This window comes from Nannospalax galili, unplaced genomic scaffold (genome assembly GCF_000622305.1).
Source record: "Nannospalax galili isolate Female #2095 unplaced genomic scaffold, S.galili_v1.0 scaffold52, whole genome shotgun sequence".
Lineage (NCBI taxonomy): Eukaryota > Metazoa > Chordata > Mammalia > Rodentia > Spalacidae > Nannospalax > Nannospalax galili.
This window is the reverse complement of record NW_008334003.1, coordinates 1115255-1137181: the sequence shown is the minus strand read 5'-3', so window position 1 is coordinate 1137181 and position 21927 is coordinate 1115255.

Below are 21927 nucleotides of genomic sequence, written 5' to 3'. Positions count from 1 at the left end.
GGTCTCCCCTCAATATCAGTCTTGGACTTACATTTGTTAACCCAATGTTTTCCCCTTCTACATCTGGGACATAGTCTTGGAGCTTTTTCATCGTTAGTCTTTTGCTGATCATTACCCATTTTGCATTCCCGGGTGAAATGCCCACTCCTACCACATTTAAAACACTCTTTGCCTTTAGTTTTATTTTTCTCAGCCAGAAAATCCCTTACAGTTTGTCCACTAAAAGCCGCTGCCATGGCAAGTCCCTGCTGATAAGACAGACCTATGTCTGAACACAGGCGTATGTGTCTGGTTAAATCCGTCTTTTTCCTATAAGGTCTAATGGCTGCCTGGCAGGCAGGATTAGCATTCTCATAAGCCAACTGTTTTACATACTCTAGTCCTGCATCAACATTCCCAAATATTCTCCCTGCTGTGGTCATTAATCGATGAACAAAGTCTGCAAATGGTTCTTCAGACCCCTGTTTGACTGAAGTGAGAGAGGCTCCTAGGTCCCCTTTAACTGGAAGTTTTCTCCATGCTTTAGTGGCAGCAGTTTGAATTTGTGCATAAAGTCCTGGGTCATATTGCATCTGTCGTTCATTAGTCCCATACTGACCTTCACCTGTTAACATATCAAAATCCCATCCATTCCTAGCTTGTTGGTTTCTTCTAGATGTCTCCTTACAATTTTCAAAATATTCTGATTTCCATAGTAAATAATCACCCCCACTAAGAACTGCTCAAACTAATGTATTCCAGTCAATGGGAGTTAGCCATTTTTCAGCCACACCATCTAAAATTGCTAAGGTATACGGAGCTGTGGCTCCATACTGCGACATGGCAGTCTTTAATTCTTTAATAAATGGAAATTTGAAACCCGCATGATGTCGCCATGCTTGCCTTTGGTCATCTACCATTTCTGTCACAGGAAAAGCCTCCATGTAGGAGGGAAGTTTATCAGGTTCATTAAAGTTCTCTTTATATGAGTGGAGGCCGGGCCCCCTGGGGGTTCAGTGAACTTTATCTCCATCTATAACAGTCTCCCTGCCTCTAAGTTTTTGTAATTCGAGTATCAAAGATTAATGCATTTCCTCCAGTTTAATTTGTTCCTGCAATTGTGCTATCTGCTCCTTCAATTCTGATCTGGGATCTATTGCCGCCATTATAGTTGGAGCAGATGATACACCAAAAGAAGGAGGGTGGCCACATTCTTGCCTCTTATGGCCATTTGGTGACCTAGTCTCAGTTTTACAAATCAACCCCTCCCTCTCAGACTCTGCACCGTCTGCATCCGGGGCTAGACAGGCAGCTTCTGGTAAAAGAGGATAAATACGAATGTGTTCTTTTTTAGACTTTTGGGCATCCTCTTGATTTCCCTTCCCTTTAACTAACTCTGAGGACTCCTTCTTTAAATTTTTGGGAGAATCCTCATCTTCACTGTCAAGAGAAATTAAGTCAGGCTCGTCCTTGGGAATTTCCCTCAACTCTGACTTGGAACTACTTCTAAAAATCTCTTCAGCTTGGGCAATCGCTGCCACTACTGGTTCATGTTCATCCCTCTTATCTATTAATTCTTTTATTAAATTCTAATAAGAAAAAGCATTAACAGGAACCTTTCCAGGTCCAAACACTGTATAAAATTCTTGTAATGCATCTCCCACTCTTCTCCATCTTTTTATATCTATGACCCCCTCTTGGGGAAACCAGGAACAAATGTCCTTTACAAAATCAAAGAAATGAAATAAATCCTCAGTCTTAACCTTTACTCCTCTTGCCTTGAGGGCTTCACTTAACTGTATAACATAAATCTGATGCTGGCTTAATTCTTGCCCCATGATTCAGACGGCTTGACTTACCTTCAGTTCGGTCGTGGCAGGCTCCTGCAGCGCGTCTCCGAATTGCTTGAGATTTAATGAGTGCACTCCTTCCTTTTTCCATCGTCTCCCTCACGTTGCCCCCAGTATCCAAGCCCCACATTGGGCGCCACTCTGCCCCAGCCTGCGGGGTCAGCAACACGGGGTACCTGGATTAGGGAGTGAGGATTTGGATGGGGCAAGAGACAAGAGAAATGGAGACAAGACAGCGTTCTGATCAAGTCTCGTTTATTGCGGCTCAAGCATGAGGTTAAATAGAGAATGAAAACAAAGGAGCAAAGAATGAGTAATCATATCAGCCAGAACACAGGGGCCCAGATGTACTCTAAGGGAGGAATCTTCTGATTACTGGAAAAGAGAGCAAGGCCACGGGCCAAGGCCGTGGGCCCAGGGAGGAATTTACTGATAACTGGAAAACAGGGCAGTTACTGGAAAAGGGAACAAGGCTGCGGGCTCTGTCTGCGGGCCAAGGTTGTGGGCTCTTTCCCATGCCCACGGGAGGAGGGTGGACAGAATGGAAAGTTACCAGCTCAGGTCTGTCAGCAATTTTGAGAAATGGCTGAGTCTCAGGCTCCCAACATTCCTGGAACAGACTCCTGTATTAAAAGTCACACAACCAGAGCTCAGAGAGCATTGCAGAAGAGGAGGCAGAATGATTGTAAGAGCCAGGGATGGTGCATGACCACAAGGAAAAAGAGACTTCCAGGCTTCTGGAAACTTGCTCATATGAACTCATAGCAATAGGGATAGCATGCAAAAGACCCATGCAAACTCAATCAGACAAAAACCCTAGCACAGAAGTGGAAAAAATGGGTAAGAAGTCCCAACATTACCTGGAATTATTGGCAACTGATCATTGCTGGTTGAGGGAAAGTTGGTCTTATTTATTTATCTTAGTTTGGTAGCAAAAATAATTTTGTATTCATTATTTTATTTTTTACTTTTTGATTTATTTTTATTTTATGTGTATGAGTGTATTGCCCAAATGTATGTAGGTGCACCCATGTCATGCAATGCCTGTGGGGGTCAGGAGAGGGCATAAGATTTCCTGGAAGCGGAGCTATGGATAGTTGTTAGCCACCATGTGGGTGCTGGTATTTGAACCCTGGTGTTCTGCAAGAGCAGCCAGTGTTCTTAACCACTGAGTCATCTCTCCAGTCCCCTATTTTTTTACGATACATATATTTTTTATTGAATTTTTGTGCATGTCATACAATACATCATAATCATATTTAGAACCTCTTCCCTATCTGAACCCCTCATAACCCCCCACAAATTTTATGGGTTTTGTTATATATGTTAAAGTCTGTCAAATCAAGTTTGTGTCCCCAGATGTTTATTGGTGTGAGTTCATTTACTGGAACCTAGTCAGCCTATCTAGTTTCAATCACTTAAAGAAGACCAACTCTTCTAATAAATAAATGTACCTCTAGAGTAGATCTCAATTGACTCAGGGAATTCTCAGTAGGTCCTACTTCCTAAAGACTACTACTTTTTACCCCAGTGACCAGCAAGCCTCAAATACAGGAGACTTTGGGGGGAAATCCATACCCAAACTACAGCACTAGTTGACTATACTGACTTTAAATTTGAAAACCAAAGTTTTTCAGTGGCATGGCTAGTTAAGGAGCACTCTGATGTTTATCCCACTGCTACTCTTTCTTGGGTGAGGACTCTTTAACTAAAGTAAGAAATATCTCCCCATTATTATTATTATTCTTTGATTTGACCACTGGTGAAACTGTAATAGTGTCCATCTGTGGCAAAAAAAAAAAGCTTTTCTGATGAGTAGTGAGAGATATATTTATCTATAAATATAAGGATATGTATTTAGCATACAGTATGAAATTACATTTGTCTTCAGGATGTGACAGACATAGGATTTTCTCTACCATCTATGACTTCTCCAGCCATGTGTATCTGGCTATGTCTACAGTACCACACATGAGTTACCTCCCATTGCAAGGGCTTTAAGTCCAATTATATAGGTGTTGATTACCCCCAAGATAAAAGTGCCACTACTGCACCAACAGAGATAGTTTGCTGTCCTGGTTATTGTTCTGCTTTCTAGACTATAAAGCTAAGATTGGACTGTTGATTTTCCTCCCTTAGCAACTTGCACAGAATCCTCTGAAATTATGAGAGCTGTTTTTCAGAAAGGAGGCTTCTAAGTCAGCTCTAACTCCATAGCTCCAAGTCCCGCATCCAAAGTCTTGTCTTCAGAAATAGGATCTTACCCTCAAGTGCTGGGAGGAAATCCAGGGCTGTGGCAATAGCCTGTCTTATTTCAGGGATCTCTTAGACTACCCTGACCAAGAGATTGAAGGGAGGTTTCTCCTGTCTTGGCACTGTGTTTTTTTATATATAGCCTTCAGCTATGCACATGCACCTGTGTACAGATATTGTATGTATATTTTTCAGTAGGCTTTTTGAACTATTACATTTCCCTCTGGTTTTTTACACCACCTAGGCTTTATTTGTCTATCTTTTCTCTCCCTGTCTCAACCTCACTCTTCCTTTCTAGTTAAAGTTACCCTATTTTTCCTATTTCCCCTCTCATAATTCCTGTCTCCTGTTATGGACCTTCTTTTGAGGTCCCACTTCTTTATTCCCACGGTTTCTTGTATAAACCTCCCTCCTCCCCTCCCAGGGAAAATACCCCATTTCACCCATTTCCCCTAGATAAAACCTGTCTCCTTCTATCCCCCTCCCTCAGGCTTTTTCTTTCTCTTCACCCCCATAGTTCCTTTCATTTTTCTGAATCATGCAGTTAAATCAGAATATATACTCACACGTAAAGATTTGTAGCTAAGATCCACAAAAGAGATAGAACAAACGTCACTTGCTTTCCTGAGCATGTGTTACTTCACTTACTAGTTTCATCCACTTACCTGCAAATTTCATGATTTCATTTTTCTTTACTGCTGAGTATAAATCCATTGTGTAAATGTACTATATTTTTATCATCCACTCATCAGTTGAAGGATATTTATGCTGTCTCCATATCTTGTTTATTGGGAAAAGAGCAGCCACAAATATGAATGCACAAGTATGTCTACAGTAGGATGAGTCCTTTGGGAATGGTATAACAAAATAATATGGTAGATTTATTTTTATATTTTTAAATTTTATTTGTTATTTTTATTGTATGTGTATGCATGTATTGCCTGCATGTATGTAAGTGCACCCATGTAGTGCAATGCCCTCAGAGGACAGAAGAGCCTGTCGGATTCCCTGGAGCTGCAGTTAAGGACAGTTGTTAGCTTCCATGTGGGTGCTGGGATTCAAACCCAGGTCTTCTGCAAGAACAGTCAGTGTTCTTAACCGCTGAGCCATCTCTCCAGCCCTATTTTTATATTTTCAAGGAGATCTCCACACTGCCTTCCATAGTGGTTGCACCAGTTTTCAATTCCACCAGCAGTGAATGACAGTTCCACTTTCCCCACATTCTTGTTACCATTGATGTCATTTGTTCTCTTGACCTTAGCTCTTCTGACTGGGACAAAATGAAATGTTAAAGTGGTTTTGTTTTGCATTTTACTAATGTTTTGCATTTCCCTAATTACTAAGGATGTTTAACACTTTTTATGGTGTTTCTTAGCTATTTTTATGTCTTCTTTTGAGAGCTTTCTGTCAGATCTCTAGCACATTTCTTATTTGGATCATTTATTTTCTTGATTGTTTTTGGAGTTCTTGTAAATTCTGGGTATTAATCCTCTGTCAAGTGTATAGTTGAAGATTTCCTCACAGTCAGTGGACTTCCTCTTCTGTCAATAGGTTTTTCCCTTTGCTATACAGAAGGTTTTTAGTTTAATGAGGTCCCGCTTGTCAATTTTTTACCTTAATTCCTGAGCTAATGATGTCATCTTTAGAAAGTCCTACCTTGCACCTATATCTTGTCGGGTACTGCCTATGTTTTCTTCTAATATTTTCAGCATTTTGGGTTTCATATTGAGGTCTTTGACCCATTTGGAGTTGACTTTTGTGCAGGATAATATGTATGGGTCTAATTTTATTCTCCTACACATGGAGATACAATTTTGCCAGCACCATTTGTTGGAAACGTCTTTTTTACACTGTGTGTTTGTGCACCTTTGTCAAATATCAAGCAACAGTAATTGTGTGCACTCATATTGGGGTCTTCCATTTTGTCACATTGATCTCATGTCTGTTTTTGTATCAACAACATGTTGTTTTTTATGACTATGCCTCTGTAATATAGACTGAGGTATGGTGTGTCAACCACCTGCCATTTTTCTTTGTGCTCAAAATTATTTTGCATATATGGAATCTTTTGTGTTTCCATAGAAATTTTAGGATGTTTTTTTTCTATTTCTGTGAAGAATATCATAGGGATCTTGATTGCTATTGCATTGAATCTGTAAATTGTTTTTGGTAGGATGGTCATTTTCACTATATTGTTTCTACCAATTCTTGAGCATAGGAAGTCTTTTCATCTCCTCATGTCTTTCTCAATCTCTCTCTTCAAAGATCTAAAGTTTTCTTTGACTGGGTCTTTAATGTCTTTGCTCAGGTTTATCCATAGATATTTTTAAGGCTATTGTGAATGAAGTGGTTCCTGAAGTCTTTTTCTGATTGCTTCTTATTTGTATGTACAAAGGCTACTGATATTTGTACATTGATATTGTAACCTACGACTTTGCTGAAAGTATTGAACATTTTTTAAATGTTTTATAATAGAATTTTTTTAGATTTTTTAAATTATATCATTTGCAAAGAGAGATAATTTGACTTCTGCTTTTCCAATTAGTATCCTTTTTATTTCCTTGGCTTATCTTATTGCTCTACCTAGAATTATATGCACCATATTGAACAGAAGTAGGGATAGTGGACATAATTGTTTGATTCATGATTTTAATCAGTATGGTTCAAGTTTTCCTCCATTAAGGATGATGTTTGCTATAAGTTATATATAGCTTTGATTATACTGAAGTATTTTCCTTCCAGGTCAGGCCATTGACATTTAGAGTTATTATGGAAAGGTGTGGATTTGTTATGGTATTTTACTTTCCATACGTGTTGTTAGTCTTATTTTGTTTTTCCATACTTTATACTCTCATTTGTTTTCATTCTGTATGGTCATTTCTTTCTTCAGTCCTTTGTATTTTTTTGAGTATTCTCTGTGGAGCTGTTTTGGTGGACATGAATTCTTTCAGGCTATTTGTATTATGGAAGATTTTTCTTTCTCCTTTAACTATGATAGACAACTTTGATGGATAAAGTATTATGGGTTGGCATTTATGGTCATTTAGAACTGGGAATACTTTGGTCCAGACTCTTCTGGCTTTCATCATTTGCATTAAAAAGTTTGCTGTAATTCTGATGGGTTTTCCTTTATATGTAACTTGTTTCTCTCTAGCAGCTTTCAGTACCGTCTCTTTATTTTGTACATTTAGTGTTTTTACTATGATATGTCATGAGGGGTTTCTGTTCTAGTCTATAGTTATGTCATTCCTTAATTTAGGGATGCTTTCTTCTGTAATCCTATTCAAGATCTAGTCAATGCCATTGACTTGAGATTCTTCTCCATCTATGCCTATGATGCATAGATTTGGTCTTTGCATGGAGTCCATTTCTTATATATTCCATTCCCATTATTTTAAATTTTTTCATATTTTTTTTTTGCTTGAGGGATCCAGTTCTTGAACTTTTTCATTCAATCTTCATATTCTGTCTTCCATTTCATTCATTCTGCTTACAAGGCTTTCTCCTTTCACTTCAATTGGCTTATCGAATTTTTCAATTCCAACTTCTTTTCAGTTTGAGTTTTCTTCAATATTTCTATTTCTTTCATGAATGTACTGCTCAAGTCCTGAGTTGTCTTTGCCATTTCTTTTAGCCATTTATTTATATTTTCTTGAGCTTCAGCCAGAAATTCATTCCTATCCTCTTTGAGGTATTTGTGCTGTTTGTTTGTGTGTTCTTTAAAATTTTTGAATTCTTTGATCATGTTTATGCATGTTCCTTTAAATTCTGTGTCCTGGGGTTCCTCTGACTAGTTCTCATTGTAGCCTGCTTTTGCTTAGTTGAGGTTTGATGCCCTTTGCACCAATCACACCAGTCCCTCTGCTGATTCACAAGGGGAAGTGCATCCCCTCCAGCCTAGATTGAAATGGTCTCAGGATCATCAGTTCAGGCAAGGCTTGTTGTGATATTTAAACATCTGGTAAAAACTGAAAAGCAGAGCTTCATTTTAGGGAACTGGATCAATCTTATGTGATAACTGTGCAGTTTCCTCAAAGCGTCTCTGGAGATTTCAAAATAACCAGTATTGGCATTACAGCAATCTGCCTGGCTGTTGGACTGATAGTCCTTTCACTCAAGGCAGCAAAGTCCAACATCTGCGAATCAGGGAGGTGAATCACCCCATTTCCCATTATCTTTACTTATTTACAGAAAAGAAAAAAAGCAGGAATGTTTATAATAAGAGCTTAAAGAACTTATGATTTACACTAATAGTGATTTTAAGTATCTTAACAATACTCATCACCTCCTCTGCTCCCCACGGAGATGTGCTCCCCCCCCACCCCACCCCCAATCTGCCTCAAGCTACTTTTACAAATACAGGTACTTTTACAATACCTTAACAAGTATTGCTACTTTTATTACAAATCTATCTGTAAACAATATACATCATATAATGTGTTTTCATCAATAGACTTATAGTATATATCATCATTTCATGAGGTTTTCTTTTTAATCAATATTTTGTCTTAAGATTTATGAATATTGATGAATAAAGTGAATTATTTCACTTAACTGTTGTGCACTGGCTTGCATTTTCTATCACTTATTCAATCCATCCTATTGATTGATAGTATTTACATATCCTCAATAGGTATCTTTTGTGTATTTTATCTACAGTACTTTATCTCTTGTTATTTTGTATTTTATTGTTCAAAACTTTAAATTTTCTATGTGCATATCATTTATCTTTTGAATCATATGTTTTTGGACATCTTGGTAACAAAATACTTCTGTACCCATTTAGATTACTGAACCGCATAGCTGGTCTTCCTGTTTCCTCCCTTCCTCTCCAGAGTAGTTACCTCATCACAACATACTAAAAAGAAAGCCCTCTGCAAAATATAAGTCAAGTCCTGCCTTTTTACTTAGAAGAAGCGACTTCAAAGACATCACACTCACCTTGATATTCCAGTTTCTCACTGTGGCCAAAGTCACACTGACGTCTCTCCAACATCTTCCACCACATTCTGCTCCTACCAGTCTGTTCTTCTTGTTCTTATTCAAACAAACAAGCTCCTTCTTCTTTCCAAGTGACACCCTTGTGACACATGTTGGTCCCGTAGTTCTGTGTGCATGCTCTCTCCCCCAGTCATCTCTGTTCAAGGCCATCTCCTCTGAGAGGACCACCCAGACTACGACAGTCTTCGTTCTCATCTTCCTCCTCACAATCAGCTTTTATTCTTTTATCTTATTGTATTTTTCTTCATAGCACTTAGCACTCTGTGTTTGTCTTCCTGACTTGTTTTGTATATATTTTTGTTCATTATTTTATTACATGGGACATGTACTTCAGGGGACATGGATCCAGGCAGCTTTCTCGCCACTGCGTTCCTAGTGGATAAAGACCCTCAAGGAACATAGACAGTATAAATAACTTGTTACTCCTAGATATGGCATTACTAAGCTACATTATGGTTATGCCTGAATAACAAAACAGCCTGATTCATCACTTATTTGAAGGCCAAGCGTGGACCCAAATTCTAAGAACCTGTTTCTTCAGATGTCTCATGGAGCTGTGCTCTCAAGCCAGCTTTCACTCATTCTTTTATTGAAGCAGTCTTTCCAACATTAACTGGGGAAGTTGAAACTGGTATCTACCCTTATCTTATCAGAGAATCTTGCTTTTTGATCTCTAAAGCTGGAACATCTCTCTCTCTCTCTCTCTCTCTCTCTCTCTCTCTCTCTCTCTGTCTCAAAACTACAGACAGACTTCTCAATTCTTCTCACTGCTTTCAATGAGAAAAACACAGAGCAGTTCTAGCACTTTGACATGTCGGTCATGCATATCCACATTCATTCACTATCTTGAGTGTAGGGCAAAATAGGTTTCTGTTAGGTCAGATGGCTCAGTGAGCCTGTCTACATTATAATTTTTGGTTGTAAATTTACGTGAAATTCATTATTCCAGATTATGCCCATATTGTAAAAGTCATTCTTACATATACTTGAGTAAGTTGCCATAATATTGCACTAACTTGATTGTAATTTAAAACCACACTGTCTTTGTTATTATAACTTAATGATTAGTATGATAGTGATGATCAACTTGACAAGATCTGGAATCACCAGCATCAAAGCACAACAGTGAGGTACTATCTAGATTAGGTTAGCTTCTGTTTGTGAAGAGGTGTGTTGATTATTCACTGAAGTGAGATGAACCACCCTAAAGTGTGCAGTTTCATTCTCCAGTACTAGACGACATGAAAAGAAGGACACAGTGATTGTTCTCTGCTTCCTGACTGCAGCTGAGCATGACAAGCTCCTGACACCAAGACGTCCCCATCATGCTGGACAAAACTCACAAAAGTGATACAAAATGTTTCACAAAGTCAAAGAAATAAAAATGTATGAATTTTCAATATGTAATATCATTGATTCTCCTGAATCACCTTGGTCAAAGCTAGAAACTAAATTTCCCAAGACCTCCTTCACTATAAAATTACCCAAAAAAAGAGGAATTTCTATAAGATTTACACACAGGAGGCAAACAGAAGTCATGGATTTGAAAAGGTATCCAAGTGAACAACACTGTGATAGGCACAGAGGTGCCAGTAAGCACTAACCTGTCCTCACTCCCTCACTTCAGAATGAACTCATATTCTTCAATGCTGTCTTTGTTGACCAACCACAGCCTTATTTCTACCAGCAGGTGATTGGCTGAGGACTTCCAAAAGTGGTAGCTCATAGAGGAAACTATACAGTAAATGTCCAATGTGTGTTCCTCTAACCTGCCATGCTGGTGAGGTCACCTGCAAGAGTGCAGGAGACAAGAATTCACGAGAGGCTTGTTTTTGTTTTGTTTTGTTTTTACTATTTACTTACTTCTTAATTAGGTCCCTGAAGAGATTCAAAACTGGTATTTTCTGAGGGCCTTTGTCTTGTCTATTGTTGATACTTCAGAGGTATCCATGAAATTGGTTGTCAACAAATAGGACTCAATTGAAAGAGGATGATGAAGTTCATGAACTGAGAAATCTAAGTGTGATACTTAGATGGTAGATATAAAATGGCATGAATTCTGTTTGGGCTAAAGCCGTAACCAGAATGGATTGACTGCAGAGATCTTTGGCATTGAAAACTCACACTTTTTTCCATAGGATGGGAGTCATATTTGCTTTCTATGTAGGTTCAATGAAACCAGGTCTGTTTTGAATTACTACAGTAGAAAGGCATGATTCCCCAGCAGGTTTATAGGCTTGAGCATGTTTATAGATGTAGAAAGTAAAACAGGTCGACTATTATGGTTTTAATATGAAATGTGCCCCGCAGGTTAGTGTGTTAAACACTCTTCAATTAGTTGGGCTCTCTTAGATGACTGGAAACTTTAGAAAATGTGGCTCTGTTGGAAGCAATAGATCACTCAGAGCAGATCCTTGAAGCTGTCTTTATTCTGGACTTTTTCTGTTTTATTTTACTGTCTCCACTGAGATAAAGAATCTCCTCTGTCACACACTACCACTGCCATAATGTTCAGTCCAAGAGCATGGGGCTAGATGACTATGGTCTGACCTTGGAAAGTTTGAGCCCAAATAAGTGTTTTGTCCTTTACATTGTTTCTGTTAAATATTTAATCACAGCAATAAGAAGCTAATACAAAATCAAATGTTAGAAAGAAGTGGGATCATCACTGTGACAAAGACTGACTGCATGATTCTTAAATATTCAGAACTAGCTGGTAAGTAATTTAGAAGTTTGGAGATATGGGCTCACGAGACCTATAATGTTCTAAATAGAGAATAATGGGCAGTTCTGTAAGTGAAAAGCAGGCCAGAATGCCAACAGGATTGAAGACAGTGAAAAACAGACTCATAAGAATAAGAATGAGGACTCTACTGAAAATTAAAGTACAGATCATTCATGTCACATCTGGCAAAGAATTTGTTTACATCTTGTCCATGTCCTAAGCCTCATAGGATGGTGAATTTAAAGTCAACGGACTAATTAATCTGGAATAAGAAGCTATAAGACTGACCAGTATCCAAGCAATGGCATGAATATTGCTATCATCTCTTGGCCAGATTCTCATGAATTTGAAGCAAAAATCAGAGCAGGAAAGAATATGAAAAATATATAGTCTGACTAGAAAAAGAATATATTGAAAGTTTTGGATGGTTGGGCTGGGGAGATGGCTCAGTGAGTAAGAGAGCTTTCCTATAAGCATTAGTAACTGAGCTCAAATCCTGAGCTCAGTAAAAAGCCAAAATTGTCTGTGTATGCCTACAGCCTCAGCATTGGGTAATGGAGACAGGATTCCCAGAGCTCACTGGTCAGTCAGTCATGCCTAAATTGGAAGCATCCAGCTCAGTGAGAGACCTTGTCTAAGATACAAGTCAGGGAATAATAGAGATACCTAACACCCTGCTTCAGCCTCCATATGTGCACGTCATAGGGGTACCACATATGCATAACTACATACACACATTACACACACACACATACACAGACACACACATTTAGAGAAAAATAATGATATGGTTGTTAAAGAGAATAGTGTCATTAAAAAGAAGCCAAGCACTTTGCACTAGAACAATAGAAAAAAATGCCTGGAGAGCATCTCAGAAATTGGCCTACCACACTCATCATAGACTCCAGAAAATGAAATTGTAAATTCTTTGGAATATTTTCCTTTGAGAAGGGAGACTCAATAGCATGCTGTTATCACACAGGGCCATCTGTGTAAGTGTTTTCCAGTTATAGCTTCCTAGTCATTCAGATGTGACTGTAGCTATAGTCCAATGGGGTCCAGATCCTGATTAGGCTGGTGACAGATCTTGGCACAATCATGTGATACTGATATTGAAGGCATGTAGAATCCAAGCGGTAGAAGGCCATGGATGTGTCTACAGAGTTGTTAAAGGAAGTCTTGGGAATATGTGGCAGGATCAGCAAGCAGCCCCCGAGAGGTCAATGTGTGAAGTAAGTATAAAGTCAATGATGCACTATAAATGTTTTAAATGTCAAGAATGTGGTATATCTACTGAGAAAGCTTCAAATAGAGTCAACCAAAGAGAAAGTCAATGTGGGTTGCAACTAGAAAGGCCGTGGTGGCAAGGCTGACCCAGATCATGTCACCATGTACTCTGGATAGGTCTACATTATTTAATGTTCATCTTGATTTGGTTTCATTTTCCTTTCCATGCACTCAGGTACCCTTTTTGGAAACAGCCTGTGCCATTGCATCTTGGAGTTGTGTGACGAGTCTTGGCATACACTGGAGTGAGCCTTTTGAACAATGTTGGAAGTGTTAAGAGGTGTGGCCTGGTGGGGGGGTAGGGGTGTAAGGATATCCGATACTTGCTTCATTCCTATTTCTTTGCTCTACTTTCTGTCAATCATGAAGTGAACAGCTCTTCTCTACCATAAACTCCCATGGTCATTATAGTCTGCCTCACTACAGGCCCAGAAATAGCAGAGGCAGCCACAGTGAACTAAATCCTCTAGACCTTCTACAACTATGGACAAATCTAATTCATTCCTACGTTCTTTCTTTCAGGTATTTTAGTCAATGATGAAAAGTAGCTTATAAAGCTCCTTAAGAGGAATTTGCATTTTATAACAATCTTTAGTGTAAATATTCCTTCTAGTTTTCTCCAAAAAGATCTGACCCAATTTACCAGGTAATTATGCATTAGGAAAAGGGGAGAACCATATGTTGGGTGTTCCCTAGCCAACTCTTATGGCTTGAGTATGAAATATCCCCACATATGTTCATGTATTAGAGGCTTGGTCATCAGCTGATAAGCTTCTAAGGGACTGAATCCTGCAGGCCTGGTTAAAACAATGGACTAATTCCTTAATGCATGCATAATATGTTATCATCATTTGGGCAGTGGTAAAAGATAGGAAGTTGGGCCTTATTGAAAGAAGTACATCTTTTGAAGATGTCTTTGAAAGGTGCCTTGCACTGGCCTTTTCCTCCAGTTCTTCTCTCTGCCCTCTGTTCACTATGAGGTCAGCAGCTTTGAGAGTTTGCTCCACCACATGCTTCCCATGAGGATACTCTGCCTTACCATATGTAGTCCCAAAGTCTGTAGAGTCAAGTAACCATATACTGAGACCTCTGAAACCATGAGCCAAAATATGCTTCCTTCCCATAGGCTGTTCATGTCAAGTTTTCTATCACAGTGATGAAAACTAACAAATCATTATTCCCTGGAAATCCAAATGCCACTTTGCTCAACCAGAATAAAAAAGGGAGAGTGACCGGTAATAATTAGTGGTATTCTTGTTCAGGTGTGTGTCACAGGGAGTACAACTGGTTCCCAAGACTGTCTCCTGTCATTTTCTTCATTTCTGGAGAGCATAGTTGGAAAGGGAACACTCAGCAATTGACAGAATTTCCTCTTTGAGTCTAACTTATGGATTGATTGACTAATGTTACAGCAGAGAAACTTTAAATGGAAGCCTTTAGAACATCCACCCTCTACCCAAGTAGTGAAACCAAAGCACATTCCTAGAGAGACTGATAACTTTTGAGCACCTTTAATGACTAAAAAGACCATGCCACATTCCCATTTAACCCATCCACTTGCTTGCAGGCAAGGGAGATGTACCTGAATAATGATAATGTGCTGTCATACATTTATTAACTGCAGCTGTAGCTGTATTTGCAAATGTGATTCCTTTATTGGAACAAACAAATACACCTTTTTTTCTTCTACTTTTAGGCTATTGATATCATAAACATGTTTTGTCATTAGTAATAACCACCATATAAACCAATATTCCCCAGCAGAGTGCTATGTCAACATTCCAGTCCTCTCATATTATAATCCACTATGATCATGTTTGAATTCTCACTCTATAGAAAATCAGACTCTGGGACTTGAGAGATGGCTCAACAGTTAAGAGTTCACACAGCTCTTGCAGAGGATCCTAGTTCTGTTCCCGGCGGCTCACTATCCTACCTGTAACTTCAACCCCAAAAGAGCCAATGTTGTCTTCTAGACTTCACAGGCACCTGAATTCATACATACAATGCTCACACACACACACACACACACACACACACACACACACACACATTTTTAAATATTAAAAATCAAGAGAATCAAACAAACATACAATATTTAAGACATCATTCTTAGCCTTCAAGAAAAAAGGGAATTAGGAGAAAAGAAAAATAAGAATAATAAACAAAAAGAAAGAAAGAGAAAACAGACGGTGTATTGATGAAAGATGCTAATGGGAAGTAAGAAATGCTCTAGATATCTCGCTAAGACCTACACCTTCCAAAGCTGAGAGAGTAGCCCTTCAAAAATTAAGGGCATGATAAATCTATGGAATTTTCAGTGGTCACTGAGGCACTGTATGCTGAAGTACCTCTTTTAGATGGAGAACATATCTATGAATCTAATTTACTGATTCACAAAATAATATAATAAGGTGTCATTTTTAAGTCAGATCCAGAGCAAAAGGAGGTTCCACAGAGAACCTGGCTGACATTACCCCTGTCTTGCCACTTACCCATGCAGCTCCACAAATCTCGTGCTGTAAGTTTCTATAGCAAATAAGGATCCTATGAGAACACTGTGGCAGGCCCCTGTGTTTAAATCTCAGTAGAAGTGACTAGAAAGATGACTCAGCAGTGAAGAGCCTGTACTGTTCTTCCAGAGGACCCAGGTTCAGTTCCCAACACCCATGTGACAGCTCATACCTGTCTATAACGTCAGTTCCAGAGGAACTGAGAGCTTCTAGCCTCAACCAGCCTCAATCATGCACATGGAGTGCTTACATATCTGCAGGCAAAACACTCATAAATACAAAATAAAAATAAGTAAACCATGGCAGACACATCTTGGACTTCAAAGTGATGCTTTGTTGGCAGAAGCATATCTTCCTTTTGAGAAAGAGCTTCGTCCTTCTTACAGGGACTTATTAGGATCCTAACCTTAGTATTGGTCATCAAATGACCATAAGTGCTAGTATTAGCAAGTGTCGGTTCCGCCAAGCCTTCCGGATCTGTACTCCAACAAATGTAAGAAAAAAAGATCTATTTTGCACCAGATTTTAAAGTCACACAAGTTGCATGAAAACTGGCTCAGATCTCCATGGCACCTGCTGCCCCATCACCTCCTCTCTTTTGTGTGCAGTTGTCTGTGACAACAGAATAAGGAAGATCAAGTTCCCCTTTGCTCACAGATGATAGCGCACTGGTCTGTAACTCTCTGCAGCACTGTAGGCATGCACTTGAAGCAGTGTAGTAAGTCTTTCCAGCTATGCACCTGACTGTTCACTGTCTCAAAGGAGACACAGAGGAATGTATCTGCAGTGAGTTGTGAACTGTGGGCAACAGTTTGGTTGGATAGTAAGCACCTTGGAAAAGAGCATATTTGTTAGCTAAAGAAAAAGTATACTAATTCTCTGAGTGTCCCATGTAAAAGGCTCAGTAAAATGACCTTTGAAAAGTACCATCTTAATAATCATATACACAAGGTAACCCATTCAGTGGGTCAGGAAGAGAATGTTCATGGAAACAGAGGTGGAGCTTATACTCCATCAGTAACCTGAAATTCATTCACCCAGGCCAATTTGGCTAAGAGCAGACATCACAGAATTCCAGACATGGCACCATTCCATGAGGAAACAAAACAGCCACCTGGTGGCAGGTTGATTGCTCAGATCACTCCCATCATTGAAGAAACAGCTCTTTGTTCTCACTGGGGAAAAAAAAAAAAAAAAAAAAGCTTGCTAGTTATGATTTCGCCCTTCTTTTCTATAATGTTTCTGCTAAAACCACCATCTGTGAGTTTTCAGAATGACTTAGCACCCGCATAGCATTCTATACAGCATTTCTTCTGACAAAGAAACTCATTTTGCAACAAATTAAGTACAATATTGGGCTTATGCTCGTAGAACTCACTGGTATCATCCCGTTCCCTTCACCCGAGACAGCTGGTCTAGTAAAATTATGAAATGGCCTTTGGAAAGCTCAGTTATAGCACCAGCTGGTGAAAGCATTTTTAGGGTTGGAATCATGTCTTCCCAAGGTAAGATGAGCTCTGAACTCACTGTAAATATGTAGAGATATTTTTCTTATCTTCAAAATCTATGAGTCTGAAAACCACAGACACCCATGTGATACATTTCCTATTAATCCTAATGATTCACTAATAACATCTTTGTTTCCTTTCCTTATAACTTTTGGGTTTTCTTGGTTCATAGATCTATCTACTTCCTAAAGGAATAGTTGTTCCATAATAAAACAGTATTTTTTGGAACCTGAGTGTTCCATTGCCTGTTAGCAACAACAGTGAAACCACAGGAACAAGGCGGGCAGCAGTATGCCCAACCGGTAGGACATCCTCTAGGGTGCTGCTAGGTCTTCCAATATTTTGTCATAAAAGTTAATCGACAGTTGTAACAACCTTGTGTAACTGCGATTGTTAATGACATCTGGATCACTCATCACAGTAAGCAACTACAATTAACTAAGGCATCTGCTGGAAACAAGGAGAGAATGAATGAAGAAAGTTACAGATGTCACCTTTAATCTCATGACCAAGTACAGGTCAGGTGCAGAAGACAGTAGCATTTATTTCTTCTTTGCTTCAAGTTAACTCTCTATTCGCTCTCTCTTTCTCTCTCTCCCCCCCGCCCTCCCTCTCTCTGTGTGTGTATGTGTGTGTGAGCTGATACTCCTTCACTTACAAAGAGACTATATCCCATTAAATGCATAAGTTGAAAATATTGCAAATTCAAAATATATTTAGTTAATATGTAATATACAAACCTCATAGCTTTGCAAAGCAGTACACTGTGGAGTATCAGTTCTTTACCCTACAGGATTTGGGAGCTGTGGTTTGTAGTCATTACCCAGCATCTCATGAGAATATCGTACCACATATCCTAGCCTGGGAAAAGACTAAAATTCAAATGACTACAGCTGCTACCGAATACCTAACACTTTGTCACTGCCATGAAGCTGGAAGCCCTAAGAACCACTGTAATCAGGGACGGTCCTTATATAGTAATTTCTTCTTCACTATTCCATACTCTAACAATAAATTTACCAATAGTGGCTAACTCTATCTCAGGATTAACATCACAGAGCACTTAAAGGTGGATTTGACTGGACAAACGAAGAATGAGCAGATGTGTAACTTTGTGTGCCTTTTTGGAAGGGAATGCTTTGCCATATAAAGGCTGGTTATCTCCACTTTCAGTGGAGGATATTCTGTTTGGGGCCATTACTTCCACAAAAATGCAGCAGCTATAAGTGAACTAAACCATGTTGACAAGGACTGCAATGTACTAGACTGTGATGAGTCAGCTTCACTAAGGTTGGGAGCTACATTTCCCAGAATTCTTTTCTGTATATCACCAAGAGTGAAAACTAATCCATAATTCCTTTATGGTAAATTATGGATGAGTATTTCAGATAGAGGTCAAAAAGAAGTCACCATGCTTAGGCCCCCTGTAGTTTCCAGGCCACCCTTGTTCTCTTAGTTCCCCATAGACAGTTCCTCCACCTCCACTTGAAAGCCTTGTCTGCAATGGAACATGTTGAACTTCACGGATTTCCTGACAGTTTCCACTTGTCTGCCCAGTTGGATGAGGTGGTGAGTCTCAGATCGGCCGGTTTCTTCCTACCAGACTTTTATTTCCAAATTCCTCCGTTGTATTAGGTGAAATTTCTGTAATTCCCTTATTCCCACATGTACTTATAAGAACTGTTTTCCTAACTGAATCCTGACCAATAAAAGTAATATGAACACAGAACTGGGGTTTTGATGTTCACTTTCTTCACAAAGAAAGAATCTCAGGCCAGGCATGGTGGCACAAGCCTTGATGACAGCACTCAGGAGGCAGAAGCAGGCAGATCTTTGTGAGTTCAAGGTCAACCTGGTCTACATAGCAAATTTCAGGCAACTGGGGCTACATAGTGAGACCCTGTCTCAAGCAGAAAGAGAGAAAAGAAAGGGAAAGTAAAGGATGGGAGGGGAGGGGAAACAGTAAAAGGTGTCCCAACTCACTACAGTAGTATGTTGTGAAAGTATGACTCTTCATGGCATGAAAACCAAACTAAGCCTGGATGTTCACAGGTAATATCCACCCCTTGGTTCTATGCCCACTAAGTAGATTAAATGCAATTGCAGCACTATTTGTTGAGAGACTGCCATCAGGAGGCAAAGATAATATCTTAATACAAAGGAGTAACAGTGAGAGTTGTTTATTTGACACCAGGATCTAAGCGTTACTGTGCTGTGCAGTTTATTCAAGCTACTTTTTATCTCCGGAAATCTTGCAGGCAGATTATTATTATCCTTGTTTTCCTGAGAAGAAACAGAGGCCCAGAATGTAAGTAACTAACCTATCATAGTAGTGATCTCCTCAACAACAAAGTACACACTCTCACAAAAAAATTCATCTGTTTATCTTCAATGTTCTTCCATATCTTATTTAAGATCTCTTCTTCCTTACACGTGTGCTTCACACTAACCTCTACTAGTCTGAAGGCTTTGTAAACCACACACTATAGTCTGCCTCCTTTCCATCTTCTCCTAGGCGCCTTTCTAATATGAAACATTCTCATGAGTAAAACTGCATTGGGTTTTATTGACAAATATCTGAACTTTTCCTATAATCTTGATTAGCTTTCAAATGATTCAATCCCAATGCTGAAGGAGTAATGAATAATACCACCATAGAACTTTTACCTTCTGTGTCTTCTAGAGTATATGGAATAGATCCAATTCATTTTGGTCATGTGTTATCTCTTACAGTTCATCCTCTTCTTCCTTATGCCTAATTAGTGGGCTAGAAGTTCAGGCCCCAAGTAGCTTCTATAGGTATGAATGTCAGGACTTCAAGAACTAGATGATGTACCAACATTATCAAATGGTGCCAGCATTAGCCAGTTACTTGATTGTTTTTAATACTCATGGAAAAAATAGATTATGAGAAACTTGAAGCTCGGTCTAGTATCTTAATCATGTCTTTTACTGGCTCAGTGTATGGCAGGAAGTGAATGGTTAATAAATTGGAGTTGAATGACTGAATTCCTTATCTAATACATTTATCTTTTGTTTAATTCAATAAATGAAAAGGTATTACTCACTACATATAAATCAGACACTATGTAAAGCTGTGAGGGAGGAAACAGACGTGAATCCTTCCTCACCTAATAGTCTGAAATTGCTAAAGTAAGAAAGTCCTTTCCTGATGACTCACACATACCACTGAGCTTGTGACTAGAGAGTCACTGCTGAGCCTCAGTTTCTTTACTTCCTGTTTAGTAGTTAGACAAGCACTCTATTTGATAAGGTTGTTTGCATCTTAAAAGTTTTATAAAAGTAACACATAAAACATTATGAAAATTAGCTTCAGATTAGTTTCTTAAATTGATATGTCCACATTATTACGTTACCTACATAAATTATCCAGCAACTCCAAAATTACTGTACTTTTAATACAGATATCTATTACATAAAGTAACTTTCCTTACAGCATCATATTTTATATTTGGCATCTTCTGTATGGTCTAGTGCATTTCAAAAGTAGTATTTAATAAACAGATTAATACAATAACACAACAAAAATACCAAGGTTCCTGATCAGAATATTATGTAGGAGACCCAAGAGTTTCATGAAATTGTACCCAAAACCATGTGTCTATAGACCATCTTGTAGAGTTCTTTGATTTTGCTGGAGTCCCAAAGAAATTCATTATCCAAAATCATTCTTCACACAGTATATGCTAACTGAATAGCAATTATTTGGCAGGCATTGCACTGTGGTTTAAGCTCTGAGTCTAAAAGGTTTCTTGTTTTTGTTTAGCACAAAACTGAATATTGCATCTATCAAAACTTTACAGGATTTTTCTTCACACCCTTACACCATTAAAATTAGTGCATAATTATTAAACAAATTTGCATTCTAAATCAGCACCAGATACTCTCCAGTAACTCATTATATTTGCTGGTAAAATACACTGTGAAAATATGATTTTTTTGGCTTCATGGAAAAGGCATATGTGCATAAATAATTAGTCACTAGTGATTCTTACTGCTCAGATTACGATATCTAATTCCTACCACATCTGGGTTTTCATTTCTCTCTAAAAATAACAATAAAGCTTATTGTCCTTTAAAAAGCAATGACATACAAGGAAAACTTTGTAAAAACTGTTTTGTGAGCAGTATCTTCAGGGACTTTCCAATGACTGAAATGAATAGCTGAATGAATAGTTTTCAAATGTTCCATATGCAGAACAAACTGTATTTCTAAAATTTCAAGAATATCTCTAAATTTTAATGAAAGCTATTCCCACTGGAAATATTGCCTCTCCTCAATGCATTAAACATAATCTATATAGAATCAATATTGTCTGAGTAGATGTTTTAGTTTTTTGAATACAATTATTTTTACCTTTGAGAATGGGTGACATATTATTTTAAACAAATGGAAAAGAATATTTCCCCAGATATGAACATAAGCACACTGAAAGATTAAAAGCATCTACAGTAGAAATGCACTTCACAATCAGAAAAATTCAATGCAGCACGATCCAAAATGGTGAGTTCAAAAAGGTGTTAGCCTCAAACTGTTAGGAAGCCATGCAAGTGTCTCCAATTTACTCTGCAGAACTGAGTTGCAATTTGTGGTAGTGGCCAGAAGAGGGCATAGTCTTATTTAATAAGATTCACTTAATATTTTTTTCTGTAATTCGCAGTGTTAACTTTAAAGAAAATTGTTTCAAAGCATTTTCATTTTACAAATGGTAGCGAAAGAATGAAAAGTAAGGCATTCCAAAATATAAGAAATTCAAATTTCTTAGGTTCTCAGGTTTAATTACTACTGG